Source organism: Trachemys scripta, chromosome 4 (assembly GCF_013100865.1).
Source record: "Trachemys scripta elegans isolate TJP31775 chromosome 4, CAS_Tse_1.0, whole genome shotgun sequence".
In the NCBI taxonomy this organism is placed as follows: domain Eukaryota; kingdom Metazoa; phylum Chordata; order Testudines; family Emydidae; genus Trachemys; species Trachemys scripta.
The window spans coordinates 35,132,396-35,154,343 of NC_048301.1; the positions used below are offsets into that span (position 1 = coordinate 35,132,396).

At 40.3% G+C, this 21,948-nt stretch overlaps 1 long non-coding RNA gene across 1 annotated transcript in view; it reads left to right on the forward strand.

Annotated features, from left to right (window-relative positions):
* LOC117876215 overlaps positions 1-21,948 on the forward strand; it is a 165,937-nt gene that overhangs the window by 47,423 nt on the left and 96,566 nt on the right. The gene's annotated exons all lie outside the window — the stretch shown is intronic.

Genomic DNA, 21,948 nt, shown 5'->3' on the forward strand with positions numbered 1-21,948 from the left:
ACATAAATATTCATTGGACAAGCAAGAGTAAGAGCCACTCTATAGTCCTATGATTCAGGCACCTGGCAGGTTGGAGCCATGGATTCCAATACCTCCTCTGGGTCAGGCAGAGATAACATTTGAATCCATATCTCCTACATCAGGGATCAAAAACCTTTCATAAGTGGTGTGCTGAGTCTTCATTTATTCACTCTAATTTAAGGTTTCGCGTGCCAGTAATACATTTTAACGTTTTTAGAAGGTCTCTTTCTATAAGTCTATAATATATAACTAAACTATTGTTGTATGTAAAGCAAATAAGGGTTTTAAAATGTTTAAGAAGCTTCATTTAAAATTAAATTAAAATGCAGAGCCCCCTGGACCGGTGGCCAGGACCCGGGCAGTGTGAGTGCCACTGAAAATCAGCTCGCGTGCCACCTTCAGCACACGTGCCATAGGTTGCCTACCCCTGGTCTGCATCTTAGGTGACTATAGAGTTAGTCTCACTAGCTCTCTCTTTGGCCCAATGAATTTTGAAGTATTTATACAAAGAGGAACAGCAACAGGAAAGACTGAGATAAGAATATTCTATAGCCTTGTGGTCTGACTGCTTACCAAGGAGAAAGGGAATCTGAATTCAAGTCCCTGTTCCAGCGTAGGGCTTCAAAAGTGCATCTCCTACATCCTAGGTAAGTGCCAGAACCACTGGCCTAAAGGTTATCAGGAACACACACAGTTTTCTGAAACTAGCCTGTAAAACCTTTTCCAAAACCAAACTAATCAGGTCAAACTGGCAATTTTGGTTCCCCAAAACCGCAATTTTTTTTCCTGAATAAACTATTTGTCTGAAAACTTTTGACCATCTCTAGTTATAGTTGAATTCATACAGGTCCCAGTCCTGCAACCAGTTCCATGTGGGCATAGATGCTGACCCATGTAGAACCAGTTGTAGGATCAGGGCCTTAGTGAGAGAAGCAGGTGAGATCCTGATGCCAATCTGGCTTCTTTACACTGAGTAAAGGCTCTGGAGCAAAGTAAAGGGCCTCTCAGAAAACCAGGTCCAGTGGGGAAGGATTACCCCATCATAAGCACTGTAGAGACAGACTCCAGCATAGGAAGTGTGTCCAGTGTGGGGACAGGGCTAGGAGGGTCATGGGAGAGACAGAGCTGTAGCAAGCAATGCTGTGGGGGATCTGGGCAGTGCAGCAACCCGTAGAGCAGGCTGGGGAGGTTGCCATAACTAGGCCACCAGGGCTGTTTAAATTACACTGGTGATCATTCCAGTCCTTATAATAGCAGAAGAAGGGAGGGCTTTAAAGTATCTTAGAGCCCCACCCCCCTTGGGCTGTGAATTCTGTTTTACATCATTTAGAGGCACAGCAAAGAATCTCACCCTGTGTGGCTTAATTTTACAAGTGATTCCTCTGAAAGCAGAATATGCTTCTTTAAAAAAATATATTCTGTAGAATTTCTAGGAACCTGTTCTCCCCCACCTCCTAGCCCTCCTTCAGTTTCAGTTTCTTATGAAACTCCAAACCAGTCTGGCTTTTGATCCACTATCTTGGAGTGTGATGTTGTGTCAAGCCAAGAATCTGCAACCCCCAGAAGAAAATGCTACTCTTGGAAGTATCTTTGCAGCTTTTATCTTTGTTGTAGTCCCCTTTTCACCTCTCCCTATTTTAAACTACTTTTCCCACCCAATCTGCTCCTTTTCATGTTTTATTTTCCCAAGGCTTTCCCACCCCCTGTCCCTAACCTACACACACTTTTTCCAGATGTGTGGTAAACATTGTCATTTCAGAGCACATCTCTGAAAACAAAAACATTCCGGAGGCTAATTTGTCTCAGATCATTGGGGTCTTTGTATGTGCAGACACCAGATGAGTCCAGAAGCTTGAGGAAGCCTCTGTTCCAAGCTTTCCTTAAAGATCTGGTAACATGAGTTGAAAGTTTGTGTACACAGCATGGATGAGAAACCAGTTTGCTCAAATTCAGAACAATACAGAAAAAGAGCTGTGGATAAGCTAAATGTTAATTGTTGTTTGTTAGTTTTGTTCTAGAATTTGTAGGAACCATTTGGTAACAATCTCTAGATGTTTATCCCTCTAAGTGGGAGCAAGGGCCCTAAAGCTGCCTTAGTGACAGCTGTGCAAATTTGAACTCAGAATTGGGTCATGTGTTGTGGTTCCTTGATTGGCTGACCTAATCTTTATAAAGAAGAGCATGGCTTTAAAAAGTCATTGAATTCAGTAATGTTGCATGGGAATAGATAGAACTTAGCACTGCTAGTATAACAAAGTTTGCTGCCTTTTCTTTATGAGTAGGGTAGATTGTGGGACAATCAGAACAATGAAGATAAATGTGTCTGATAGTTACTTGTACGAGATTCAGAGAGCAGCAGAAAATTGACTTTTAGAGGCATATGCATGTAAAGACCAGAAGGTTCAGAAGGCTACAAACTGCTGAGAATGAAATTAGGAATAGAAGATAAGGCTGATCATGTGAATGATATCCATCAGGGAAATGAGCGCTTTACTTGGGAGTTACCTTGTATGTCATGAGTTTCTTGTCATTAGGTAGCCTGAAGAAGTTTCAGTCCCCATAACTGGCCTAGTTTGTATACTGAAAGTGCTGACTTTCAGTATACAAAGAGAAGGGGAAATTTTAAAAAAATAACAACTCAGGCACAATTTTATTTAACTTTCAATTAGTCAGTTGATTTTCCTACCCCATTTACATGAATTGTCTGGAACAAACAAAGGATGTCATTAGATCTGATTATGTTTTCAAGCTATTTCTCTGAGTGAGAAGAGCCTTACAATGTTATTCTTGGCTTTGTTAACCAATAATCATGAAATCCATGAAATATTCAATGGCACAAACCAAACATAACACAGAAGCAGTAGAAAACACATTCATATTCTTGAACATGTCCAGGCAATGTGTGTGGTAGTAGTGGATCATGATGACAATCTGAAAATCAGGTCTGTTCCCACCTCTGTCATTGGTTAGGATGGCAGAGACTCAGGGCCAGTTGAATAATATCAAAAACTATTTGTAAATAATGAATGTGATAATTGAAACAAACTCTTTTAAATATAATGTGGCCAGCTCTAGTAGAGATATGGATTGTGAAGGGAAAATACCATACACATGCTTAGTACTCTTTAAAATGGGTTCCTCTAAGTGCAGGTGAAAATAATCGGACTGACAGCAGAGTCCTATATATAAAGTGTGTGTGTGTATATATATATATACAGAAAACCAGGTCCAGTGGGCAAGGTCAAACACAGTCTAGCATAGGCAGTAGCACAGACATCTCCATACTGCCTGAGTGAAAGGGGCTGCTCTAGGGATGAAAGGATAAGTCCTTCTCCCTGCCCATTCATCCCTTGCTTACTCTGCTGAGACAGTCAATGAGGACAGTGGTTTCTGTGATCTGGATACTGGAGTGAAATCCTGGCTCTATTGAAATCAATGGCAAAACTCCCATTGTATTCCAGATTTCACCCATCTCCTTTAGGGACTGAATTGACATCCAGGGACTCATTTAATTTACGTTGCCAACTGTGATGCTTCTGAGGTGTACCCAGGGTTGTGAGGCACTTTGCTACCACCTTCCCGTATCATGAGGGAGCCTTGTCTGTGCCTGCCAAGGGTCAACTCCCCGACTCCACCAGCCATGAGCAACACAAGCACTCCCCTCTCAGCCCACACAGCTATAGGCACACTGCAACCCTGAGTGTCTCCCGGGACTGTCCAGCCCCTGTTCCACCGGACACTCACAGAATTCAGAGTCACAGTTCCCAAAGGATCAGTGCACCCCAGATTACCAGTTATATCTCAAATCACTGCTTCACTGAACACACAGCACTTAGATAAGTTTGTAATGAAAACAGGTAAAAGTTTATTTAATAAAGTCTAGAGAGTCAAGTGATAGAAAGTGGAAATAGTGGAAACAAATGGTTACATATACAATAAAAACCAAGCACACATTCCAGAACCCAGACTTACTTAATAAGTTATTGTTATGTCTTCTAGGGCAAAGCTCACCCCACATCCTTCCAGCGTATTATAGCCAGGCTTAGCTGTGATCTTCCATTCATGAGACAAGCTATGTTGTCAGCTTGCCTCACCCTGGATCTTTTCCACAGAGATCTCCCTGTTCCCCCAGGTATGCCTGCTTCCTTTCCCCCCACCCCAAACATTCTAACTCATAAACAATGCCACCTGCTGGTTGTCTTTTCCCTGTGTGCCTCTTTCTTGTCAACTTCACAGTGTCTTGATTAAATTCAGTTTAGACTGTAGGCAGGCCTCTTTGTGAATCGCACAATACACAGTGCACACATGACCAGCCAAAGAGAGCTAAATGTCTCTTCCCTCTGACTTGACAGGAGTATGTTTACTACCTTCTAGTGACCTGCCTTAACTCACATACCTTAACATAATTTTCCGTATTGACATATAATTCCTTAAACATGATCTGTGCATACATTTGCAATAGTTATGATGACCAGTGGACTCTTGGAACAGACCTCACATACACACCCTTTGCAAACTTAATATGAATACATCTGAAGAAAGGGGATCCCTGTAAAACTCTTTGCACCCCTTGTGCCCTCTGCCAACTGGAACCAAGAAGTTCCTGAGTCACACCAACCATCCATCCTGTGGTAATGATTTTCAGACTCTATGAAATTGGATCAGAGATCTAGAGGAGAAAGTCATCATATCCCATTATCAGTCCCCTGAACCATCCAGCCTCCCTCTCTACCAAGATTTATCTAGCATGAACATTATTTTTTTTTTAGTAATTGAATACATTTTAATATATTTTAATACTCTGTTCTATTTTAATATGTGCAGTACATTAGATCAGACAGAGAACACATGTACACAGCCATATCTCTTTTCCCAAGGGTCTGCAATTACACTACATTCCACGGATTGCAGTGTGAACTTCTATGCCACACTACTAGTTTCAGGGAAAATGAATAGGTGGCTTACTGTTACAGTTGTGTATAGAGCATTTATATGCTGTTTACCACAAAACTGTATAAAGAGCTTAATCTCAGCCATATACACATAGTGCTGCTGTATTAAATGTCTGTTTTACTTATGCTAATCAGTCCATGGCAGTCTTATCAGTGTTACAGATGGTAGAATTTTATATCCAAAGTATTAGTTTATCTTGGCCTTTGTGCTCAAGCAGTATGCTCCTTGAGTTGAACTCAGATTAAACTTTTTCCCCTGCATTATTAAAGGCACACATTTAATTAATCAGGCAATTCCATGTTTTCAAGAGTTGATATCATGCACATAACTTCATGCAAGCTGTCAGAAAGATTAGTGTGGAAGTCCAGAGCTTCTAACAAGATGTCCTGGTACCAAATCTCCCCTTCACTCTATGGTATGATGTATGGTTCTGGAACAGCCTTCAGGGGGAGCAGTAAGGGCACAAAACCTAATTGGAATCAAGATTGATCCTGATAAATGTATGGAGGAGGTGGTATAATGAGATTGCCTACAATGGCATGTGACCCATGCATGGCTACTAATAACAAATATCTCCAATGGCTGGAGATGGGACACTAGATAGGGAGAGCTCTGAGTTACTACAGAGAATTCTTTCCTATGTGTCTGGCTGGTGGTTCTTGCCAACATGCTCAGGATCTAACTGATGGCCATATTTGGGGTTCGGAAAGATTTCCCCCCCAGATCAGGGTGGGTGGGTGGTTCATCTGCAGCATGGGGCACATTTTACTTGCTGCTTTGAACTAGAGCAAATGGCAGATTCTCTGTAACTTGAGGGCTTCAGCAACTCAGCCAGAGGTTATGGATCTATTACGGGAATGGGTGGGTGCGGTTCTGCTTCCTGTAATGTGCAGGAGGTCAGACTAGATGATCACAATCATCCCTTTTGGCCTTAAAGCTTATGCGTCTATAAGTTAGATGTCCCATGACGTCCCTTCCAGCTCTCATATCCATGAGCCTCTGAAATGCTCTGATATGTTCATGCAGCAGCAATAAGACCTAGAATCAAAATAGAAGGTGTGTGAAAATTAACCTGACTCTACATTGAATTAGGGCCTCTCCTTTATTAGAAATGCAAAGATTCGATGTTAGCTATGGCTCAAGGAAACGTAGTAAGAACAGAACAGTGGGAGCTAGGACAGTAACCTGTAGCAACATCGTTTACCCTCTTTGTGACATAGTTTATCTGTCTCTAAAATACGTTTAATAATGCTTACCTGCCTCATTGGGATAGTGTGATGTTTAATTAACTATCCAGATGTTGGAGTTCTTTTGGCTTCTTGCAGTGATAGGATCTTAATTTCCATACCCTGAAAAGGATTGTTCAGAGTCTTGGGTCATGGCTAGCACTTACAGAGTGGTTTGGATGACTGTCACCAGACTTTATGTATTTACTGCAGTCGGGGCTGAAGCAGTTTGACTGAAAGAATGTGAGTGGCATTGCATTACATAGATTAGGCTAAACTGATCAAATTTCTCTCTGGTCATCTTTAATAGCCATTTCATTTTCTCTCTGCTTGTGAGGGGAAGATTTACACGGTGTATTCAGGCAGATCAATGTGAATTAAAGGTAATCAGTCAGGGCAAACAGTAAAAAAGACCATGTATCATACTCTGCTCACTAAGGACTACAGCTAAAGTTATGGCAATATCTGGTTGAAGTGGTGTAAATTATTCACCATGTTATTGATTATTAAACAAAACTGGAGGGATAGTTTGATGGCACTGGGAAGCTGTTGGCAGGATTTATCTTGCTTTTCTAAAAGGAGCTTCTTTGTTTTCTGTCTATTTGAAACATTTTTCAATAGTTGCTTATTCATTAAAATATCAGACTGACTCATTGATGGAATGCAACACTTATGGATGTTTTAATATTTAGTTTGTGGTTTCCTGCCTACATAATTCAAATTGTATTCTCTCCTCAGCCAGTCAGGCTATTTTGAAGTCCTCTGTTGGAGGTTTTGTTTTAATGTACAGCTCTTTATACTTATCTCTCGACTAACAAGCTTTGTTCTATTTCACACAGTTTCAAATGCTCTCATGAAGATTCACTCATCATGCACGGGCAACATAAGAGGAACTACATCATCTGCTTATTTAGTTTGTCTTTATTTTAGAAGAAAACTGATTTAACCTGAAGTGAAGGGTTCAAATGTTGAGAGGGATGGACAGATCCCAGAATTGATGCTGGAGATTGATTGATTGATTGATTGAGGGGGATGAATAGTGATGGGAAAATAGAAGGAGGGGAGTTTAAGCAGCTAGATTTTCTCCAGATCTGAATATTTCTTAGGATGGGCAGGTGGGAGATCATCCCAGAGCCAAATCTGACTCCCTGATTCCATGGGCCCAACTCAATGTAAAGCAGCTACCAGACAGCTTTAAATTCTGCCATTGGTTTATTGTCCTTAAGGATTGCTAGGGTGGAGCTCCTCCCTCATCCTGACATTCCCTCTAAGCTAAGGAGAAGAGGGGGATGGAGATGCAAGTTCCAGCTGTACCACAGATGGGCCACCAAGGATTTATTTTCTGACCGGAGAATTCTCTGCTGGTCATTTACAAGTGGGTTATGGCCCCTTTGTGTCACCTGAATGGTACAAAGGGGCAATAACTCAGCTCATAAATCTGTCCCTATATATGTTGCCATAAAATACAATCCCATGATAGCAACAGTCAACTCGGCAACTAAAATAGGTGTCTATCCTCACTGTGATCACTCTGTGTTTGTGGGTTTGCGCCACCCTATCTTTTTAGATGGTCAGCACTTTGGAAGGCAGGGACTGCGTGAGCCTCTGTATTTGGAAATCACCTACCTCATCCCAGGACATCCCTGTCTATTCTGTACCCTTGCAGGCTGTGATCTTATTCTATAGAATCAGCTAAGCTGGGTTGGGCTTGGTTAGTAATTGAGTGGGAGATCTCCAGGGGAAAATAAAGTACTACAGGAAGTGGCATAAATGACTCAGCAGATAATGCTCTTCCTTCTGAGTCAGAAGTGAATCAATGTCTCAACCTGATGATAGGGAAAGCTATATTGTTATAGCACTATGGGCTTTCGAATGAGACATAAAATTGAACCCCTGGCTATGTCTGATAATTAAAGAACCCATTAACTTGACCTAGGAGTAGGAGAGTCTTCCACAGTCTGCTACATTCTATCTATTTAAAATTCTCCTTTGGCTTTAATTCAGTGTTACAATCTTAATCTTAATCTTTTTTATTTTCTTTCCCAAACTGCATTGTGTTACTTTGAACTGTTCTAAAGAGTACTGTGTTCCTCCCCACAGATGTGTGATTAAAACCAAGTCTGCTCCCTTAACCTGTGATCATGTCAGGTTTCAAATCCCAAGCTAAGAAGAGCCAGGCTTGGTCAGTACTTGATTTTAGAGAGGACACGAAACAAAAGACAGTGCTAGAGAATATATTGTTGATAAGTCAGCACATAGCTCAGAATCTTTCAGAACCAATACTTCAGCAGGATATTCAGAGTTTCTGTGTTAATAGAGGTGCCTGCATTTTAAAACCAGGATCCTGACCACTGTGGTTATTAAAGATCTCCTGGCATTTAAAGGTATTTCTACACTGCAGCTGGGATCGAGCCTCACAGCCTGAGAAGAGAGACTTGCACTAGCGGGTCTCGAGGAATCACTAGTGGATCTCAAGCTGTTGAGCTAAAAATATCAGTATATGGTTGTTGGGGCCCAAGCTGGGGGTCAGGCTCTCAAGGACACCTCCCTCTCCCAAGGTGTGACAACCTGAGCTGTAATTTTTATTTTTAGCAGAATCTCGATCCCGGCTAGCGTGAGTCTGACTTCCCAGGCTGGAACAACAAGGAATCCTTGTGGCACCTTAGAGACTAACAAATGTATTTTGGCATAAGCTTTCATGGGCTAAAACCCACTTCATCAGATGCATGGACTGAAAAAATATTGTAAGCAGAATATATATTACAGCACATTAAAAGATGGGAGTTGCCTTACCAAGTGGGGGGTCAGTTCTAACAAGCCAATTCAGCTAAGGTGGAAGTGGCCTATTCTGAACAGTTGACAAGAAGGGGTGAATACCCAGGGAGGGAAAATTACTTTTGTAGTGCCAACGAGGCCAATGCAATCAAGTTGGCCCATTTCCAACAGTTGACAAGAAGGTGTGAGTATCAGCAGAGGGAAAATTACTTTTTGGAGTGACCCAACCACTCCCAGTCTTTATTCAGGACACCATCATAGGACATAACCACATCAGCCACACCATCAGGGGTTCATTCACCTGCACATCTACCACATCTACATGCACCTGTATGCCGTCATATGCCAGCTACGCCCCTCTGCCATGTACATTGGCCAAACCAGACAGTCTCTACGCAAAAGAAAAAAATGGGCACAAATCAGACATCAAGAATTGTAACATTCAAAAACCAGTAGGAGAAACTTGAGTCTCCCTGGACACTCAATAATAGACTTAAAAGTGGCAATTCTTCAACAACAAAAACTTGAAAAACAGATTTCAATGAGAAACTGCAGAACTGGAATTAATTTGCAAACTGAACATCATCAAATTAGGCCTGAATAAAGACTGGGAGTGGATGCGTCACTACAAAAAGTAATTTTCTCTCTGTTGATACTCACACCTTCTTGTCAACTTTGGAAATAGGCCACCCTGATTGCATTGGCCTTGTTAGCACTACAATTGTAATTTTACCCTCCGTTGGTATTCACCCCTTCTTGTCAACTGTTGAGAATAGGCCACTTCCATCTTAATTGAATTGGCTCATTAGCACTGACCCCCCACTTGGTAAGGCAACTCCCATCTTTTCATGTGCTATAATATATATATTCTGCTTACTGTATTTTTCACTCCATGCATCTGATGAAGTGGGTTTTAGCTCACGAAAGCTTATGCCCAGATACATTTGTTAGTCTCTAAGGTGCCTCAAGGACTCCTCATTGTTTTTGCTGATACGGAGTAACACGGCTATCACTCTGAAATCTGTTCCCAGTCTGGGAGGCGCACTCCCTGCTGCAGTGTAGACAGTCTTTATTTGGCAAGACAAGAGGTGGTATTAGTACTAAAGAGACATTGAGCCAAATTGTTTGTTACATTAGTGTAAATCTCTTGCCTTCACTGAAATCAGTGGAGAAACTCTGGATTTTACAGGGCTATAATTAAGATTAGAATTTGGCTCCTCATCTAAGGACATGACTGGTAACCTAAACTTCTACCCTAAATTTAGTTTGTTCTGGTTCCTTTGGAAAATTACTTCATTGCTCTACTTCATAGAAATGAGACATGTAAGACTGGAAGGGACCTTGAGTAGTCATCAAGTTCAGCCCTCAGCACTGTGGCTGGACATAGTAAACATAAACTATTCCTAACTGGTGTTTAACCAACATGTTTTTAAAAACCTCCAATGATAGGGATTCCACAACCAACCTTGGAAGCCTATTCCAATGCTTAAGTCACTTATACTCAGAAAGATTGTCCTGATATCTAACCTAAATCTCTCTTGCTGCAGATTAAGCCCATTACTGTTTGTCCTAGCTTCAGTGGACATGGAGATGAATTGATCACTATCCGCTTTATAACAATCCTGAACATATCTGAAGACTGTTATCAGTTCCCTCTGCCCTGATCTTCATTGTCTCAGTCTGAAACATGAGGTTAATAATTCTCATTGGTCTACCTTAGAGGAGTGTTGTGAGGATTAATTATAGAGATGGCCTAAAATTTGCTGATGAAAAGTTTCTTTGCTGGAAAATGCTGAGTCTACAAAAATCAAAAAGTTTTGCAGGAATGCATTGATTTCATCAATATTTTTGACAAGAAATTATCTAATCATTTTGTTCTGATAAAGTCAAAAAGTTTCATTTAAGCTTATAATATAACAATAATTGAAATATTTTGACTTATTCATATTATATTAATATATTATAATTGAAGTGATACAGTTAAAATATTTTGGAACATTTCAAGAAAAAATTCAGAGATTTCTACTTTTTGTTCAGAAGAGAATGGGATTTTCATTTTTTGACCAGCTCTAATTAATGGCAGTGAAAAGCTCTTTATAAATGTGCTAATTATTATTATTATCATCAGTACATGTAACTGCTCATGTAATTGTGATTAGAGTGGTCTCTTAGACAGCCCCGCCTCTCTCATTTGAATGTCATCTAGTTGTATAATAGCCTAGGTGAGCTTTGGGCAGCTTCAGAAATTATACAAAAGATGGAATGGCTCAAACAAAAGGGGCAGAAACAGATGTGTTTTAGCTAAACAAAGCTGCATATCCCATAATCTCTTTTTAAGTTTACTATATAAATAATAATTAAATTGGATATGTTGTACCAGGATAATTCTGTGATCAATGACATTTGCAGTTATATATGTCTGAAACAAAGCTAATTGATTTTCCTGCTTCACAGCATCAGCTGATCATTTCAGATATCAGGATGGAATCTTTTTTTGCCCCTATTACCCATAAAATATTGCATTACTATCAGAGACAGAGTGAGGGTCTCAGTAGATTAGTGGAATGGGAAATCCTGTGTTCCTAAATAGCTATGTTAAGCCTGTGTACTCTGCTGGGATATCAATGGAGTCAGGTAGAGTATTCTCCAGAAAACCCTAACATACAGCCAAGACACCATATCTAAGTTCCAGGGCTGTTATGTTGATCAGAGGGACCAAGGTACATTGGCAGAACTAAAGATGTGGAGGATAGTCTTATTCCTGGTCCAAGCCATTGCTAATAGTCTTTCCATTTAATGGGCATCATATTCACAAAACTCATCTGTGCAGGAACAGGCGGGACTTCTATAAAACCAGGGAGCTGGTAGCAGAAAGGGGGCTGCAGTTACTCTCTGGAAGCAGAGAGAAGGGAGATGAAAACTCAAGTGGGAGAATAAGCCCTGGGGTTGTAGCCCTCCAAGAAGAGTCAACCCCAGAAGAGTTGTGGGGAAAGGAAGCCTGAGAGGGCTAGGTAGGAATAAGCCCAGGGAAACAGCAGCATGGTGTAGGACTGTGCAGACCTTGGCTACTTGTTATAGGATCCGTGGGCTAGAACCAGTGTCGAGGATGGGCCTAGGTTCCCCTCCCATCAATTGGGAAGTGGACATGAGCATTGGAGACACCAGCCAGACAGCTGGTCCAGAGAGACTTAGTTACCCTGGAAGGGGAGGACTATTGTGACTTGTCCAGAGCCGTAAGCCGCAAAGGCAGGGTGCTACAGTTCCTGACGAGCAAGAAGAGGGTTTCTGCCTGGCAGAGCTAATCCCCAGATGCAGCCTGAAAGAGGTGCTCTGGCAGTGAGTAGGTGCTCCTGTGACATACATGTTTAGAATTATAACATCCTTTTTATTATGACTACAAAATTACTTTGTTTATTATGTCAATTAATATTCCATGCAATATTAATAAATTCTTTGTATAAAATTAGCACTAAACTAGACAATGTGAGAAAGACCCTATAATGCTGAATTATTAACACCTTATAACCATTCATTTCACATCAGATTTTCTTCCAGATCACGACCCATCTCTTTGCCAGAATGAGCTCCATAAAAGTTTTAGTAGTGTAAGAATTGCGTTAGTGGAAGACTCAATCCTGGCACCATATTTCCTACTATGGACAGTGCTGGAAATATTAGAGGAAGCTTAACACCCTCCCACTTCTGTTTCCATAATGCACCTAACTATGCAATACTTCATTATGGCAAAGTATTTCTTCCTGCTCTCAGTTCATGCTCTGAAGCTCAATTATTGACAAGCCTTGTAATTTATAGTAGCAGGGTAGCCATGGGAGCTGTTATAATCCTTTTCAAGGATGGCTGAGCACCATCATTGCCAAGAGGCGCTGGAGATGGATCGGTCATGTGCTTTGGATGGAAACTGATTCCATCACCAGAGTAGTAATAAGATGGACACCTGAAGGCAAGCGAAAACAAGACCGCCCGAAAACAACATAGCGAAGAGCTGTGGAAGCCGAGCTGAAAAACCTGGGGCACAGCTGGGGAACCATTGAAAGACTTGCCAGAAACAGACAGGAATGGAGGAGCTTCATCGCTCCAAATGCCAGATGTGTAATAGGAACATGATGATGATGACTAGAAAGTGTGCCTCAGTAATAGTGTGTGACAATGAGTTCCACAGGTTAATTACACATTGTTAATTAGATGTTGCCTTTGGATACGACTCTATTATAATATTGTTTTCACGAATTAAATGCACATGATGATGGTATTCTGTAAAACAAGCTCTTTTTGTGGTGCATTGCAAGGACATAAAATAACTGGTAAGAGACTTTAAACAATGAGAAATGACCACAGCATGAGATTAAATCTCTTTATCTCTCAATTATTCCACTGCATATTCTATGTCTTAAGGGTTTTGGACTGGTAAAAAAGGAAATGGAGATTTTGGGAGCCTGGACAAAAAATACAGGAAGCCCTGTTCATTAGTTTGCATACCTAAAATATATTCTAGTTCCTGTCTCCCTGTATATTGGATGATGGACTGATGGCTTGCCAGCAAGTTGCATAGTAGCTATCCAGTTTTAAAGAAGTCAATATGGATGAACTATAGACCAAACTATGTGACCTTATTCCTGCAAATATTTTCCAAGTAAGACATTCCTAATGTCATCTTTCCTCATGAGCCTTTCTCTTTCTAGAGTTCGTTATATTTAGGGGAATATCAGTGACAAGAAGACAGTTTTAGTTGCTGTACATCCTTCAGCATAATAAGGTCCCCTAGCACAACTGGAGGCGTAAGAAGAAAGCGAGAAGGAAGCCAAGGTAAGGCTGAGCGAGACTAAGGGATAGCTCAGTGGTTTGCGCATTGGCCTGCTAAACCTGGGGTTGTGAGTTCAGTCCTTGAGGGGGACATTTAGAGATCAAGGGAAGGGAACAAAACAACACCACAACAAAAAACTGTCAGGGATAGTACTTGGTACTGCTAGTGAAGGTAGGGGACTGGACTGGACTCAATGATCTTTCAAGGGGGGAGGGATAGCTCAGTGGTTTGAGCATTGGCCTGCTAAACCCAGGATTGTGAGTTCAATCCTAGAGGGGGCCACTTAGGGATCTGGGGCAAAATCAGTACTTGGCCCTGCTAGTGAAGGCAGGGGGCTGGACTTGATGACCTTTCAAGGTTCCTTCCAGTTCTAGGAGATGGGGTATCTCCATTAATAAACCTGTCTATGTGAGATGGTTGAACAGTATACATCACTTACTGGGATCTCCAAGCTCTAATTGCTTTCTAGGGTTGGTCTTGTGGCTAATTCCTTGCACTGGTATGTGGGGAATTAACAGATTTTTAAGGCCCGAAGTGACCATTAAATCTTCTTGTCAGACCTTGTGTATAACACAAGCCACACAATTTCTTCCAGTCACTCTTGTATTGGACCCAATAACTTTTGATTGACTAAAGCATATCTTCTAGAAAAGTATCCAGTCTTGATCTGAAGACAACAAGAGGTGGAAAATCCATGACTTCCTTCGTTAATCTGTTCCAGTGGTTATTCACATTCACTGTTAAAAATTGTGCCTTACTTGAATTTATCTCTTTAACATCCATTGTTTCTTTATGCCTTTCTCCCCTAGACTAAAGAGCGCATTACTACCTGGTCTTTTCTCCTTGTGAAAATATGCATACACCATAATGAAGCCACTTCTAAATCTTTTATTTATTTATTTATTTATTTATTTATTTTATTAACTAAACATATGAATCTTTTGATGTCTCTCACTTTAAGGCATTTTTTCCAGGCCTCAACTGTTTTTATTTTATTTTTTTTTTTTTAGGCTCTTTTCTGTATCCTCTCCAGTTTTTCAAAAACCTTTATAAAATGTGGACATAGAACTGGAGGCAGCATTCCAATATTTGTCTCACAAATGCTGTACACAGAGGCAAAATCACCTCTGTACTTCTATTCCCTGCTCTCCTGTTTATACATCCAAAGATTGCATTAGCTCTTTTTGCCACAGTATCACACCAGGAGTTCATGTTGACTTGTTTGTCCCCTATGATCCCTAAATCCTCTTTAGAATCACTACTTTCCAATTCTCACTCAGTTCCCAGCTCTGGTACAGACTTCCGGTGTGACTTTTGGTGGGTTGTTTTAATATCTCTGTCCCTTACCTCCCCATGTCTAAATATTGACAATTTTTTCTACCAACCCTGTAGTTGTCTTGTTTTAAAATGTAACCCCTTCAGTGCAGGGACTGTATCCTACCTTTTATTTAAACAGTGATTGGCACAATGGGGTCCTGAATTGGGCTGGCTGCTATTGTAATACAAATTATATTGACTAGGGCTCAAGTTATTCTCTGTCTTTTTCAGTTTTGCAACAACAACATCAAATTCCTTCTTTGGTACCTTCCCATTTAGAAAGCCTTCCTCCACCTCTTTGTAATTAATTTTATAGCACATGTTATCATAATTTCTCTGGCTTTGACTTTCAATGAATGTCAACATTTTGCTTTTATGTTCCCAACTACAATTTAACATCAAGTATTGAGGTTATGACCTGTTTTCCTCAGATCTTTTGCTTATTATTTTTGATATAAAAGAGGGGAATTTAAGCATTGCCATTTTGTTCGTATTGTTATACGATTGATAAGCACAAACTATTCAAGAAAATTGCCTGGAACTTACAAGCATTTCAGCAGACACCTAAGCAATGAACAAGTGTTAGTGACTCAGGTGTCTGTCTGTATCCTTCAAAGAGATTAAAAGAAAAGAGGCTGACTAACCAGTAGGTGTAGTTTAGTCACACTAAATCCCACACATAGGAATAATATAGTTTTAGACTATTGTTCTCCTGACTGTTTTCATTAGGCGCTGCACTCCTCTGCAGGGTTGGATTCAAGTACTGCATGTTTCACAGGAATTGGATCAAAGTCTTCCCTACATATTTTGATTTAAAAAAAAAATACATTCATGGAGCTTTTCAACTGTAGATCATGGGACCAATGAAGGGTGCTCTTTAGTGATTATTGATACTGAATCTGTGTCTGTCACTAGCCTGGGGTGTCTGTACCAGAAAAGAGGGTGGATAGTTCATCCTAGGGAATTGTGACATACCTAAAGGTAATTTTATAAAGATGAGGAAACATTATTCTCCCCATTTTACAGACAGTATAACTGAGGCTCGGACATTGTCTAAGGTCATCCAACAAGCCAATAGGAGAATGAGGAATAGAACATACCTTTCCTACTTCCTAGCTTGGTACTCAGTCCACAGGAACACAAATGTACCTAATCTAACCTTCAAAGACCATCTGCCTGCCCTTCCAGATGCCCTCTCCCTATTCTCACACACATTTTCCTTTGATGCTTTCCCCTCTTTCCATTGATACCCTCTTCCACTGCCACCTGGGTCCCTCCCCCTGCAAATTGGAAGTGTTGGCTGGTCACTCAATCTTCAGTAGTGGGTTGGAGGTACCAGATACTATGGAATTCCAAATTCTAAGGTGGTACAGGAAGTGCTGGTGGGATAGGAAGTGGCCTAATTCCAACCATAACTAGAGGACTCTGACAATGTTAGAACAATGATATTTTGGATATATATTGACCTCAAAGTGGTTTATACCCATTAATGAACTAGCTGCACAGTTTCATGTAAGACTGGAATCATCATCTCAATTTTTCAGATAGGGGAAACTGAAGCACAAAAGGAATTATTGGTCTGCTACTTTGACTTCATGACTGCACTGAACTCATGTGGACTTTAATGGGCGTTAAGAGTGGTGGATATTTCACTGGAAGAACTTGACATTTTTCAGAATTGTGTCATGAATGAATTGTTTAAAGTCATGGAGAAAGTCTGTGTGATAGCCAGGGACCGAATTTAAGACTTGTAATCTTGTTCCTTAACCATCATCAGCATCATCTTGTACGTTAACCACAAGAGCATCATTTCACTCTGATGTACATTCCTGAATTTTATTTTCATGAATTCAAAGGGCGATGTGGTACTTTGTTGGTATAAATGAGAGCTTTAACACCATGCTTGGCGACTGAGCTAAAGTAAAGAATCAAACAGTGCAGATAAAAACCGAAGAAAAACAAATTTTGATAACTTTAAATAGAAAAGGCAATCCAACAGAGACCTACAGACTACATGATGTGACTGGCCTGAACACAATCAAACAAGCTTTGGTTCTCAGTAAAATTCAAATAATATCTAATACCATTAGATCTGTTTAAGATTATCACAGTACCAGTTAGCACATGCCTGGTTGGATTAAAGAGCATGTCAGAAAGCACAAATAAATCCCCATAGCTGTGCCGATTGTGTGACAGAAGTCATTTTAATATATACAATGGATCAATAGAAATTAAGGATAGGCAGAAATTTTTCAGCAAATGTAGTCAGCGTGAACCACTGATCCAATAATACAAATAATTCTAACAAATTTTAAAGTCAAAAGCAGGTATAGCTTTAAAAAAGACAGACACAATTAATTGAAGAAAATGCAGTGATAAGTTGTGAGTCATTTCACTTAAGTTATGAAGGGCTTGCGGAGTTGGTCGTAGGGTACAGGACATTAATACTGGACTACAAAACAGCTCTGGGGATTTGTGATGGGTTGTAGAATGCTTTTCCTGTAAATTGAGAGATGAAATCCACCCATGTCAGTAGTGACTGAACATCATTATCATCTGGTGTCTGCTTGGTGGCCAAATGTGTGTAAACTTAAGTTGTGGCTTTCAATTCAGTTCCTAGCGAGTGGATAGGTGCCATTGTCACAAGTAGTCAGAAGAAACTTCTGAGGTTTGGAAAAAAATTTCTCTAATCTATTTTGGGTCAGATACAATATATTTAATCACAACTGAATGTTAATTCTGACCACACCTGTGCATGTCATAGCCTGTCAGATATTCCTAGCCTACAGGAAAATTGGCATGAATTAGAACCTTTTTTGGCAAACCTGTGATTGAAGCCAGGAACTGGGTGGGTCATGAGACTGTATTATGTTTTCACCCTTAGGCAGGGTAAAGGCACATTGGTAGGAACTGGTGGACTAAAAAAAGTTTATTTTGCTGCTGCCTGAGCTGGTTGGAAAACTTTTTTTTAGTTTATATTTTTCTGGGATTTTTGAAGCGACACAAATGGGGAAAAAAATTGAATCCAACATTTTTGTTTTGTTAGAATAAAAATATTTCATTTACGTTTTCAGAACCCTGAATTGAAGCAAGCTGACAATATCTTATTCAAATGTAAACAAAATATTTTCCTATTCATTTTTTATTTTGAAATGTCTTGTAAAAAATAAAAAGAATTGAAAATGACATTTCCCCCCCCAAAAAAACCCTATTTTTTTTTCCCAACCAGCCCTCACGAGACCCCTTCCATGGGCAAACAGAGAACTACAGCAATTGGATATCAAATTGTGATTTCCTCTAGAGCTTCAGTCACTCAAAATGATAAAAGACAGTGGAACAAAGAAAGAGAAGCTTTTAAACATCATTGTGGACTGATTTTGAAATGATGAAAACCTTGTTTGGGATGGTAATCTCCTTGAATGAAAAACACAGATGACTGGGAATAGATTGTGAACTCCTTACTCACCTTGGTGAGCATTCACTCACATAAGTAGTCTGACTGGAAAGGGGACTTCATTCACAATCTGATCCATGTTTTTTTCTTTTTAAATCTATGGCAGTATCCCAACAACCTTGTATACCTGGAATGAAAACAGATGTGATTATTTAATGGGGCATATATATGTATATATGGCTCTATCTTTCACTATGCACATTTCCAACTATGAGCTCTTTCTTTTGTTATCCTACATGTTATGTTTATAGATTATGGTCTTAAAATAATGTAATACTTTTCAGGTATATTGTGACTTTCATTCTTAAGGCACCAAATACTCCTTTCTTGGTTGATGATAGCAGTGTTTCAGAACTGCCATTGCTTAGAGCTTCCATCGTGTCTGCCTAGAATGGTAAAGCAAGTACTATCTCTTCCCCCTCCAACTCTTTACTAGAGATATTTTTTACCCCTTCAAGATTATTATTAAAATGTAAATGGAGTCTGTGACGTTGCACTCCATATGTTTTATAAAAATATGCTTATGAATGTGAATATAATGTAACTAGAATTTGCTTTATGCAAAAGATATCTTGTAAGGTATCATTACAAAGCTTATAATCTACTGAGTGTGTTCATCCAATTTGTATGCATGTATCATCCTTGTATCTGAAGCTAGAAATATGAAGTATAACTCTGAGCTCCTATTGTAACTATGCAAAGTGTGGGCCATTAATGATGGTTTAGAATCTTGATGGCTCCCATTGACTAGGACAATTGGTTTTAGATAGTTTATTTACCTGCAAGCCTTCCTGTGTACGTGTGAGCCAGCCTGTGGGTAATGAAGAATGAGACATTACAGTGACATGTGACTATGTCATATGATACTGGAATCCATCTCAAATCTGGTACTTTTCCATTTAGAAGGAGGGGTGGGGATCCAGAGAGACAAAATATTCCTGCCTTGTGCCAAAGCTATAAAAGGGGGGGAACAGAACAAAGGGGGCTGCCATTCATGAGAAAACCCCTAGTTTCCACCTAAGATGTCTGCTGGAACAAACAAGGACTGTACCAGGGGAAAGGGTTGGGCCCAGACTAGGAAGGAGTCTGGTCTGTGAAAGAAGCTTATTGGAACATCTCTGAGGGTAAGATTTTACCTGTAATCAGTTTCTTAATGTATTAGGCTTAGACTTGCATGTTTTTGCTTTATTTTGCTTGGTGACTTACTTTGTTCTGTCTGCTATTACTTGAAACCACTTAAATCCTACTTTTTATTCTTAATAAAATCACTTTTGTTTATTATTGAACCCAGAGTAAGTGATTAATACCTGGGGGAGCAAACAGCTGTGCATATCTCTCTATCAGTGATATAGAGGACGAACAATTTATGAGTTTACCCTGTATAAGCTTTATACAGAGTAAAACGGATTTATTTGGAGTTTGGATCCCATTGGGAGTTGGGTGTCTGGGTGCTGGAGGCAGGTAACCTGCTAAGCTGTTTTCATTTAAGCCTGCAGCTTTGGGGTCGTGGACCAGACCTGGGTCTGTGTTGCAGTAGGCTAGCGTGTCTGGCTCAACAAGGCAGGGTACCGGAGTCCCAGGTGGCAGTGGAAAACAGGCACAGAGGTAATTCCAGCACATGATGTGACAGTCCCAAGGTGATCCCTGGGACTGAACCCATCACAGTGGTGTAGTCGAGCAGGATCTGTGCATAGCTGATTGCTTTGAGACACTGGTAGTGATTTTAAGTGAGTTGTAAGTGTGCTGACTTCAGCACATCAGGTGACAGTCCCAAGGGGGTCTTTGTGACCGAACCCGTCACAGAGTCCTCTTCAACCTCAGAAATGAGTAGCATTGATATTATCAGCTCAGTGTATGTTGGACTATCATAGTAAATGGGATGTAAGATCTCATTACTTCCTTCTTTGAACTGTATGTCCAAGATTTTCCAAAACAAAAGTCTAAGTTTAGATCCCATAAATTACCTCTCATTGGCCAACTAGGTGCTCAGCATTTTTGAAAATGAGGCCAGAGCCTTAAATATATGGCCTCTGTAAGTATTGAAAGCTTGCCCTGCATGGACCTGATTCATCACTGCTTTGCATCTCATATAGCCATTTACACCTATGCAAATCCAGTGTGAAATAGCACCATTCTTTTCTGTTTGCATTTTACACCCAGCCTGCACAGGTATAAGTGGTTTTTAAGGGGAGTGTTTGGCACATACCTGTTTAGGTCCTCTCAAATAATGAAGTTTCTTTGCTGAGAACTTGTTGGATATTTCTGTAGTTCCTTAAGCCTCTGCACTTCAAACAGAAGTTCTGTAGGCTGAGTGGGGGCCGAAACTACCGAAGAATGTCACACATCAATTTTGCATCCAGCACAGAACAGGAATGAGTAATTGTTAGGTGAGAAGTTGATATAACTTTGCTAGCAGTTCTGAGCAATCTGCAAGATGTTATACAAGACTTAGTGGAGGCTTGACTAGGTGTCTTAGAGAAATAGTAATGACTTGCAGAGCTTTTCATTTCTAGGTCACTGATTTGAGTGTATCATATTTTGTCAGTGAAAGCTATCACTAGCTGATGACTCCTATGTGAGCTATGCGACATTAGCTGGTGGTCTGAATTCAATCCTACTGAACAGGTTATTTAAAATCACCACCACAACTGGCACCAGTTGGCATGGTGGTTGATGATCGCAGCAGAGAAACCAAACACTAAATCTATGTCTACACTTATGTCAGTATAACTTATGTTGCTCAGGTGTGTGAATAAGCCACCCCCCCCCCCCAAGTGATGTAAGTTACACTGACTTAAGTGCCAGTGTGGTCAGAGTTATGTCCGCAGGAGAGCTGACACTCGCAGGGGCTGGAATAAATAGGCTTAGAGTGTCTGCTACAGTGGTGCAGCTGCATCAGTGCAGTTGTGCCACTGTAAGCTCTCTAGTGTAGCTATAGCCTAAGTGGGGATGGACAGTAAAACTACTCTCTCAGCCCTTGAGGTGGTTCCTTTCACAGAAGTGCTGAGACAGACTTGCAGAGTAGTACGAAGAACACACACAGATTTTGAGGCCAAAAGAGAGCATTAGATTATCTAATCTGATTTACAGTATAACACAGGCTATAGAATTTCAGCCAAGTATCTTATATTGTGTCCAATAACGTGAGTTTAACAAAAGCCTGTGTTCTAGAAACGCATCCAATCTTGATTTGAAGACATCAAGAGGTGGAGAATCTACCACTTCCCTTGATAGTTTCTTCATATGGTTAATGAACCTCACTGTTAAAAAATTGAGCCTTACTTCTAATTTGAATTTCTGTGTCCTTAACCTCCAGCCATTGTTTTTTGTTATGTTTTCGCCACTACATTAAAGGTCCCTTTACTACCTGGTATTTTCTG